General features: G+C 34.6%; 1 non-coding gene across 1 annotated transcript; it reads left to right on the top strand.

Moving 5' to 3' along the window:
• The first annotated feature begins 4,536 nt into the window (after positions 1–4,536).
• On the top strand, positions 4,537–4,643 carry LOC128295798 (small nucleolar RNA R71). Its single transcript, XR_008286348.1, has one exon. It is a non-coding gene; the product is annotated as a small nucleolar RNA R71 (small nucleolar RNA).
• The last annotated feature ends 6,444 nt before the right edge of the window (positions 4,644–11,087 follow it).

Genomic DNA, 11,087 nt, shown 5'->3' with positions numbered 1-11,087 from the left:
GGATTTAGTTCATATGTGTAAAAGAAAACATCTCAGAAGAATAATGATAACAAAACATAAAGAAACCCAAAAATCCCGAAGGAAATTGAAGGGAGATCTTCAGTCTTAAAGGAGAATCCGGCTTCTGAGATGGATCAATCGGCTTTCTTCGAGTAATTCCCTGCCTCCTACTCTGTGTGTCACCTCTAGGTACCTCATGGGGTGTTTATATAGGCTTTAGAATGCTTCAAAACCTTCAAGAGTGACCTTTTCCAAATAGGACTAGACTTGGGCTCAACAGGGACACGCCCCTGTGATACGCTCGTGTGAGGTGGCTTAGGTCGTGTTGCAATCTGTTAAATAGACACAGGCATATGAACTACCCGTGTGAGGAAGTCCAGGCCGTGTTGATTTTCCATGTTGACCAATTTTCTCCCTTTTTGGCCCGTTTCTCACTCTTTTTACTCTCCTATGCTCACCTAAGTATAAAACATGAAATTAAAAGATTAAAAGCATCGAATTCCACAAATCTGATGATAATTCATCCAAAAATATGCTAAGCATGGGATAAAAATATGTATAAATTATGACTTATCAAATACCCCCCACACTTAAGCGTTTGCTTATCTTCAAGCAAAATCCTCAACTCAAAATCAAAATAAAGTCTTCTCAACTTATAATTCTCATCAATAGTATCTCAAAATAATCCATAAGTAATCATACATTGAAAATTCAACTCGAAGAGCATCAAAATTTCAAACATTCCAAGTTGAGCATTTTATCACGAAAACATAGGTGTCTCCCCTCATATAAGTAATCACATTTGATTCAAAATATCATAGAGTTTCACATCCTCACTAAAGATTCACTCAAATCACTCGAGGTGTTTAAGGACAAGAAATTTAACACTCAACAGTCAATATGAAAAGTTATTACCATGGTCTTGCGTGAAAATCAAATCTCCACCAATATAAATTGAGATGATACATCAATCAAAAGGTCTTTAAAGGGTTGTAACGTGGCTTTGGTTAGGGGGTATGGTCACAAGCTAAAAGAAAAGGTTAGAAACGAGATTGAATTGAAAAATTACCTAACTAGAAAAATACTAAAAATCACAAATTACATTCCTAATTAGAAGATCCTAGAATTGAGCTTTTCTTAATGGAATATGGAATTAAATACTTAAGCTTAAAAATAAAAAATTACTACTAATATGTATGTATTTTTTTTAAGATCAAATCAAATATAACATAGAACTTTACTAATTATCAAAAATAAAACATAGCTAAGCAACTTATTCAAATCAAATCTCGACAAAAATAGGGATCAAATGAGGGGATTTCAACAATAATGGGTTATGGGTTAAAATTGAGGGTAAATTAATGAATGGCTTGTTAGGCTCAAGGGGGTTCACTAAGGGTTAATTATGAGGGTAGACTTTTGTGGAGTAAGTGGGTTAAACCTAAGTGCCTTTATCATCTCGACATATCAAATCAAATGGTGTGGTCTTGACATGCATAATCGAAGCAAGTTCTAGAATAACAAATCAATACTGATGCACTCATAGCAATAATAAAAGTGAGCATGAAAGAAATAATATATGCTCTAAAGGCTCAAGATCTCACAAAAATTATGGCTTTTTGAATGCTAAGAGATCAATGAAGTTATATTAGCTAATACTAGAAATAGTGATTACTAAAAACTTGATGAATAAAACAACGAAACAGAAATAAGAATTATTAAGCATGCAAATTACTAAGAATAAAAAAAGTATAAGTTAAGAATTAGAAAGAAATAAAATATAATTGGGTGAAAGGAAAACAAATGACAAATGAACGATGGTGGTGTTTGACGGAGGATGAGCGCGGCTTCAATGTGCAGCAGATGGCGGCGGCGGTTGGGCTGGTGCGACGGCCACGGGCATGGGCAGTGACGCCGTGGGGCGCACTAGGGTGAGAAGAGAGGAAAGAGGAAAGAGATAAGGGAGAAAATGGAAAAGAAATGAGAGTTAGGGGTGGCCGGTCGGTGGGGGGAAAAGAATTGTGGCGGCTAAGGTTAAGGTTTTTTAGGGAAATGGATGATTTAATAGTGGGGGTTTATATAGATTTTTGGGCACACGACCATGGGGCACGCTTGCGTGCCCTTATTTCAGCCCGTGTGTTTCATGATTTTCAAATTTGGGCGCGTGTAAAATTCGACCCAAGCCCATGTTTCTTGGGTATGTTAGTACACACGGTCTTGTCGCACGGTCGTGTCCTACTTCGTTCGCTTTTCTCACGCCCTTGTATATGTAAACACGCCCGTGTTATTTTGACAGTTTCAACCACGGGTGGTGGGCACGGGCGTGTCGCACGCCCGTGTTAATTTCTCAGTTTCTTCCACGGCTTATAGACACGGGCATGTCGCACGCCCGCGTTGATTTGGCAGAATTGTCCACAGCCATATCGAACGACTATGGCAACATATCAAATCCCGTGTTTTAGGAAACATTTACTCTGTTTTCACACGGCTGTATCGTATGGCTGTGTTTCCACCCGTAGTATGAGCATGGCTTAAGGCACGCCCGTGTGGATTTGAAAAATCTATGTACAAGGACTCAGTTAATGATTTAGATGTTAAAAACTAAAATTTTAAAGAAATCAACATTGTTAGTGCTCGAGTTGCCTCCCGTGAAGCGCTTATTTATAGGCTAAGCTCAACTTACCTCAAATTTGTGTGATTAAGGTGGATTGAGGAGTTGAGACTCCTCACCTCTACTGTAAATTTTATCAAAATAAGGTCTGAGTCAAGTATTATTTACCTTAAAAGTTTCGAATATAGTATGTGTTACCTCGACTGTACCATGTGGGAAGATGTTCATAAAGGGAGTCTTTCTGTTTGTATGCTTTTGATTTCTCATTGACAGGTGTTCGCCATTCATCTAGTTCATCGACCTGAAGTCTTCGTTCTTCATAAATAGGTCCTTTGTTGTTACTTGAACATAGCTCATGAATGCTCTTTGAATGTGTTTCCTACAAAGAAGGTTGCACCACATGATTAGTATTAGTAGCATAATTTATATAACCACCCTCAATATTTGATGTGTTATTCAAATTACAAGCTTGAAGAGTGATTGTTTCATCACCCACACGAAGTGTGAGTTCACCTATACCAACATCAATAATGGTTCTAGCAGTTGCTAAAAAGGGTCGTCCTAAAATCAAAGGTATGTTACTATCCTCTTCCATATCTAGAACAACAAAGTCTACTGGGTATATAAATTTATCGATTTTAACAAGAACATCTTCAATGATACCCCTAGGAAATCTAATAGTTTTATCAGCCAATTGAATGCTCATTCTAGTTTGTTTGGGTTTCCCAAGACCTAGCTATTTAAACATTTTATAAGGCATAACATTAATACTCGCCCCTAAATCAGCCAATGCATTATTCACGTTCAAACTACCAATTAAACAAGGAATCGTAAAACTTCCTAGATCTTTCAACTTGTTAGGTAGCTTATTCTGTAGAACGGCTAAGCAAACTGCGTTCAACTCTACATGCGTCGCCTCATCCAACTTTTGTTTATTTGCTAAAAGCTCCTTTAAAAACTTAACTGCGTTTGGCATTTACAAAAGGGCTTCAATAAACAGTAAGTTAATGTGTAATTTCTTTAATAGTTTAAGGAATTTACCAAATTGTTCGTCCATGTGGTCTTTCCTTGTAGCACTGGGGTATGGCACACGAGGTTTGTACTCTCTACTTACCGATTTTTACTCATTGTGGTCTGTCTCTCTTTTACTTTTACTTACCACAATTCATTGCCTCGGTTCTGGTTTAGGTTCAACTAACCCTTCCTTATCTTGAATGGTAATCGTATTGAGTTGTTCCATTAGGTTCGATTCAGTATTACTCGGCAAGCTACCTTGTGGTTGTTCAGAAACCAATTTGGCGAGTTGGCCTATCTGGGTTTCGAGCCCTTGAATCGACGCTTGTTGATTCTTAAGTGCTATCTCGGTATTCTAAAAACGAGTTTCTGACACCGAGATAAATTTCGTTAGCAACTCCTCAAGGTTCGGCTTCTTTTCCTGCTGGTAAGGTGGTTGCTGGAAACTTGGGGGTTGTTGTGGCCTTTGATTTCCCTAGCCACCCCATGAGAAGTTGGGATGGTTCCTCCAACCTACATTATAAGTGTTACTGTATGGGTTATTTTGATGTCTAGAATTATTATTACCCATATATTAAACGTGTTCCTCCTCGGTGCTAGGGTTGAAAGATTGATATTTTTTGTGCACTCCTCCTCCATTTGTATCGCACCTCTTCACTGGATGTACCTGAGTAAAACCATATAAACCGTCAATCTTTTTATTTAAAAGCTCTACCTGGTTAGATAGCATAGTAACCGCTTTGTTCTCATGACTTGCCACTGATAGTTATTTAGTGACATCTTTTCAATAAATTCATAAGCCTCTTCAGGTGTTTTGTTGTTTAAAGTTCCACCAGCGGCTGCGTCGATAAGTTGTCTTGTTGAGGGGTTCACACCGTTGTAAAAAAGTCTGAACCTGTAACCATAAAGGTAACCCATGGTGAGGGCACCTTCTCAATAGATCCTTGTATCTCTCTCATGCATCATAGAGTGTTTCTAGATCCATTTGCACAAAAGAAGAGATATCATTCCTCAACTTAGCCATTTTAGCCGGCGAAAAATATTTAAGTAAGAAATTTTCGGTCATTTGTTCCTAAGTAGTGATTGACCCTTGCGGTAAAGAGTTCAACCACTGTTTAGCCTGATTCCTCAACGAAAAGGGAAACAACCAAAGGCGAATGGCATCATCAGAAACACCTAGAAAATTTGCCAAATGAGTGTTTGGATCATCGTCCTGGAAACCATCAAACTGAACAAACTGTTGTACCATTTGAATCATGTTAGGTTTTAGTTCAAAATTATTTACAGCAATAGCAGGTCTAACTATACTCGATTCAGCTCCTATTAAACTAGGTTTAGCATAATCATACATAATACGAGGAGTAGGATTCTAATTTATTGGATCTGCAGCAACCACAAGAGGAAGCTGATTATTCTAATTTTTAACCATCTCCTCGGTTGTATTATGGATATCTTCCTCTTGTCCTTCCTCTATGTTTCTTAGGTTTCGCCTTATTTCTCTTCGGTTTCTGCGAGTTGTGCTTTCAATATCACTGTCAAAAAATAATGGTCCTAACAGGTTTCTTCTAGTCATAAACTATAAAAACCTGCCTAAAGAAAACAAAAGAAAATTTAGTAAAATTAACAAAAATAGAATTTAAATTGCAATAAAATAAATAGCTAAAGTAATAAAAATTAAGCGTTCCTAATATTTTAGTTCTCCGGCAACGGTACCAAAAACTTGATATGATTTCTCGTGATAAGCTTTATATTTTTTATTGATCGTACTTGAAAACTAACTATTATCACGATGAAGGCAAGCGCACCTATCGAACAGTAGTATAGTTTATAGCTAGACCGGAATGTCGAACCCACAGAAACTAAAAGTACTAGTATTAACTTTCTTTTTATTATCTAGCCTAAAAATAAGGGAATTTGTTTTATCTAAACTAATTAACTAAACTAAGAATGCACAGAAACTAAATTGGGGAAATACTTTTGGGAAAATTGATTAATTTAGACAATATCCAAGGGAAAAATCCACCTAGACTTCACTTGTTATTTGACTCTGAATTAGACGATTTATTCATTTGACTTGATCTATAGAAATCTCTAATTTATATTATTATTTCTCTCGAGACTAATAACGTCTAACCCTAGGTTGATTAATTGAAATCTCTTTCTAATTAAAACCCCTAGTGTTGCATTAACTCAATCTATGGATTCCCTTATTAGGTTTGACCCTAATACGGTAGATTTATGTCGCCCTATAGGGTTGCAATCAACTCCGCTTAATTATGCTAGATCTACTCTTTGACAGGGACTTTTTCTCTTCTGAATAAGCACATCAATACTTGAATCAATATCCTGGAATATTAAAGCAAGAATTAAGAACACATAATTAAGATCAAATCAAATATTTATCATATAATTCAGAAAATAATAACAAGATCTCTCTTAGGTTTTATTCCCCTTCGGTATTTAGGGGATTTAGTTCATATGTGTAAAAGAAAACATCTCAGAAGAATAATGATAACGAAACATAAAGAAACCCAAAAATCCCGAAGGAAATTGAAGGGAGATCTTTAGTCTTGAAGGAGAATCTGGCTTCTAAGATGGATCAATCGGCTTTCTTCGAGTAATTCCCTGCCTCCTACTCCGTGTGTCACCTCTGGTACCTCCTGGGGTGTTTATATAGGCTTTAGAATGCTTCAAAACCCTCAAGAGTGGCCTTTTCTAAATAGGACTAGACTTGGGCTCGACAAGGACACGCCCGTGTGAGGTGGCTTAGGTCGTGTTGTAATCTGTTAAATAGACACGGATGTTTGAACTACCCGTGTGAAGAAGTCCAGGCCGTGTTGATTTCCCACGTTAACCCATTTTCTCCGTTTCTGGCCCGTTTCTCGCTCGTTTTACTCTCTTATGCTCACCTAAGTATAAAACATAAAATTAAAGGATTAGGAGCATCGAATTCCACAAATCTGATGATAATTCATCCAAAAATATGCTAAGCATGGGATAAAAATATGTATAAATTACGACTTATCAATCGTCCAACCTTCCAACTATCTACAATGACATAAAAACAACACAAGTAAGCTTAATGAAGCTTAGTAAGTTCGACGCATTTAAACAAATAATCTTACCAAAGTAAATACAATAGTTCAAACAATAATAATCAACCAGAAGAATTCCTTGTCATCCACGATTTCAACTGATAAATTCATTTATGTTCAGATTAATATTCAATAAACAACAATATTTCATAATTTATTAAATAGATTTTCCATTCGAAGAACGACTTATAGATGAGAGTACATCATCAGATCAACCGAACACACCAGACAGAAGCTCATAAGAGCTGGTCAAACCAAAATACATCAAATAGAAGCTCATAATAGTTGATTCAATCAAAACATGCCAAACAGAAGCTCATAAGAGCTGATCCAATTGAAACACACCAGACAGAAACTCATAAAAGCTGATCCAACCGAAACATGCCAAACAGAGAGTATAACACGAGTGTTCGCAACAAATGTTGAACCTCGATTTATTTGGGTAATGTACAGATATCTCCCCCCAATACCATCTCCACTCCAAACCCTCGTAACACACCAAATCACGATTGTACTCTATCCCGCATTCAATCCAAACCGAGCATCAAATTCAATAATATATCTCAATTTACCATTCATTATCAACAATTAAAAATAAATATATAAGTTGTTCCATGATAATTTACTCAACAATTCATATTGATATTAAATTTTAAACCGTACGAGCTTACCTACACTGAATTATAGTAGTTGAAGAAGTTTAGGGACTATTCCGCTATTTTCTACTTCCACAAGTATAAACAGGATCTTGATCTAAAATATAGAATTCCTTGTTTATTAGCTTACGTTTCACATTCCAATTCATTTTGCAATTAGTACCCTTTTATTTTTTTGAATTTACACAATTACCCCAAACTTTTACAATTTTTTACAATTTAGTCCTTTAACCCGAAATTCATCAAATTAACCATTTTTCTCAAGTCAATATTTTGTCCAAATATACTAGGCCCTTAAAAAGTCCTAATAAATATTAATTTCACTATTAAACCCTAAAATTTTAACATTTTCACAATTTAATCCTATAATCAAAATCTAAAATCACTTTACAAATTCATCAAATAACGTAATCAAAGCTCCAAATACATGATATTCATTAAAACTAAATTCAATATTCATCAATGGCAACTTCTAAAATTTTTAACAAAATAAAAAACGAAGGTACATGCTAGCTGGACCTAGTTGCAACGATCTCAAAAACATAAAAATTACAAGAAACGGGAAAGAATTAAACTCACATGCAAAGAAATTGGCTTGGTCGATTCTCCTAGCTTGAGAAACTATGAAATTTGGCTATGGAAAATGTAAAATGAAGAAGAAACCTATTTCTTTTACTTAATTTTGTTTTTAATTTCCTTTAAGTTACAAATTTGCCATTAATGATCACCTTATTTTGTCATTTTCCCTTACTTTGCGGTCCCACTATATTGATTAGGGAATAATTATCACTTAAGTCATTCCTCAATTATTAATTAAACCATTTAATCATTTAAATGCATTATTTAACAAGTTTTGCACCTTTTTCAAGTTAGTCCATATCTCCTGATTAACTATCTAAACGTTCCGTCACCACTGAAAATCTGGTTGTTACTTTTCTCTCTACAACTTTCTCTTGAATTCAAGTGTGTGTAAAATAATAACTCATTTCTCTCTTTATAGGGAGAGTTTAAAGAGTTTAACTATAATTAAACTTAATAAGTTAGTATTAAATTAATATAATACTTATCAAGATATATATTAGATTAAATTTAATATTAAATATATTAAAATAATATTGTTTTTAGAATAGTTAATTTGATATCAAATTATCCAGTAGAGTCACAGTAGGAGTGTGATTCCTTCTCTACTTAATCACCGAAAGACCACCCATTGGCCACTCGAATGTCGTCAATGCTGCCGTCGACACTGTCGGTGCCATCGCAGGTGCGAAAACCTCATAGCACCCCAAGCCGCTTCAAATTGTTGTTGGTTCAATTTGGGCGATGATTTACTGGATCGATCTGGTCTCGCCATCGGTTAGATAGTCAATCCGGTTTGACCAGTTCTTAGGTTTCGGTATTGGTTTTGAGTTCTTGAGCACAATTTTCGATCTTAGGTCCAATTTTCAAGTTTAATTACCCATTGGGCCAATTGTCTGACTTGAAAATTAATTTACAAAAATATCATATTTATTTTAATTAATTTGATTAATTTAATTTTACTTGATTAAAATTAATTTTCTCAAAATTACTTAGATTTTCTAATTTAATTTTTCAAGAAAATTCTTTAATTAAATTTTCTATTTGAACAATTCTCACGACTGCCTAATTTAATTCCACATCGAATATATCAACTCAATTAAATTATTTCTAAAGTCTTAGAATTTTCTTCTGATTCAAATGCAGTCCAAATCGAGTTTTGGTTAAGCTAGCGGAGAGACCAATCAGACATATACAATTAGACTCGAGTAATTGCAATTATGTCCAGAAGCATCATTTCGGTAATTGACAATTTACTTAATCATAGAGGCAGTCCACAAGAAGTACCATGATTGAAAACTCCTTATTGTATACTCTTTACGAAAGTAATTCATCCAACTGTTTTGTCCAATGACCTCGTTATTGGCAAAATGAGTTTGAAAAATGCAGTGAAAAATAAATTTAGGGAAAAAAAAGAATTTAAAGAATTTTTCCAAAACAAAATCTTGGTTATGATATCTAAAGTAATAAAAACTTAATCAAAATTGTACCTAACTTATCTAGGTAAGCGCTTCAACCAAGTGGTCTTTTCCGCTATCCTTAAGCTCACGTCTACTGAGTGTGGGCTTGCTTCGAATCAGAAAAAAATTTTCTCCAAACTTTTGGGTCAAGTTGTAAATCAAAAAAATATCTCTAGAAATTTTCTAGAATAATCTCTTCCGAGAATTTTCTCTCTATAACTTTCCCTTGAATTTAAGTGTATATAAATAATGACCTAAGGCTCTCTTTATATAGGAGAGTTTAGAGAGTTCAACTATGATTAAAGTTAATAGATTTAATAATTAATTAATATAATATTTATCAAGATAAATATTATATTAATTAAATATTAAATCTTATTAAAATAATAGAATATAGATAAATATTAAATTAAATTTAATATTAAACTATTAAAATAATATTATTTTTGAATAATTAATTTGAAATCGGATTCTCTAGTAGAGTCCCAGTAGGAGTGTAACTCTTCCACTGCTCAACCACCAACGACCAACTGCCGTCAGTCACCGGGACGCCGTTGTCGCGGCCACTGACAGTGACACCGCCATGTCTAATGATGCAGGTGTGACACCCTTACGCCACCCCAAGTCAGTTCAGCTGCTATTGGTTCAGTCCGGGTCAATGATGATCTGACCGGTCCGAGTCAAGCCACGGGTTGGACCATCGACCCAGTTTTACATATCGGGCCCAATTCAACCAGTTTTTGGGTCTTGGTCTCAGTCTTGATTTTGGGCTATCAAGGCCAATTTACGATTTCAAGTCCAATTTTCAAATTTAACTACCCATTGAGCTAATTGTCTGACTTGAAAATGAACTTCCAAAAATATTATATTATTTTTAATTAATTTGATTAATTTAATTTTACTTGATCAAAATTAATTTTTCCAAAAATTACTTAGATTTTCCAAATTAATTTTTCAAGAAAATTCTTTAATCAAATTCTCTAGTTGACCAATTTTTACGACCACCTAATTTAATTTCACATTAAATAAATCGACTCAATTAAATTATTTCCAAAATCGTAAAATTTTCTTTTAATTCAAATATAGTCCAATTAAGCTTTTGTTGAGCTAGCAATGAGACCAATCAAACATATACAATTAGGCTCTAGTGATTGCAATTATGACCAGAAGCATCGTTCTGATAATTCGTAATTACTTAATCATGGAGTCAGTCCATGAGAAGTATCATGATTCAGAACTTCTTATTGTATACTCTTTACAAAAGCAATTCATCCAACTGCTTTATCCAATGACCTCGTCATATGTGTGTTACCCTCATATGATAATATTGATTCCTTTGAGTTAAATCTGTTCACTCAATACAATCTTATTTTATCTCATTGTAACCATTGTATCTTCTTAATGTTTAATATGATCACTGTCAACAAATGATTGTGATAAATTGCTTGTTCGAGAAAGAGCAACTCATGGCCATGTTCCATATTTATCAATCCACATAATGCCAATGAGAGGATATCATTAACTCTTTAATTGAGTTATGAATTTCACTGTTGCTAGTAAAGACATGCCATACACAAGTTATGTACCCAACATACTGGCAATAAACTCGATCATCTTTAGAATATAAGCCTCTACTTACATCAAAGCACATGAGTTGCATACGTATGGTCAG

This window comes from Gossypium arboreum, chromosome 7, assembly GCF_025698485.1.
Source record: "Gossypium arboreum isolate Shixiya-1 chromosome 7, ASM2569848v2, whole genome shotgun sequence".
NCBI lineage: Eukaryota > Viridiplantae > Streptophyta > Magnoliopsida > Malvales > Malvaceae > Gossypium > Gossypium arboreum.
The sequence above is the reverse complement of the archived record's forward strand: the minus strand, read 5'-3'. Positions and strand labels throughout refer to the sequence as shown.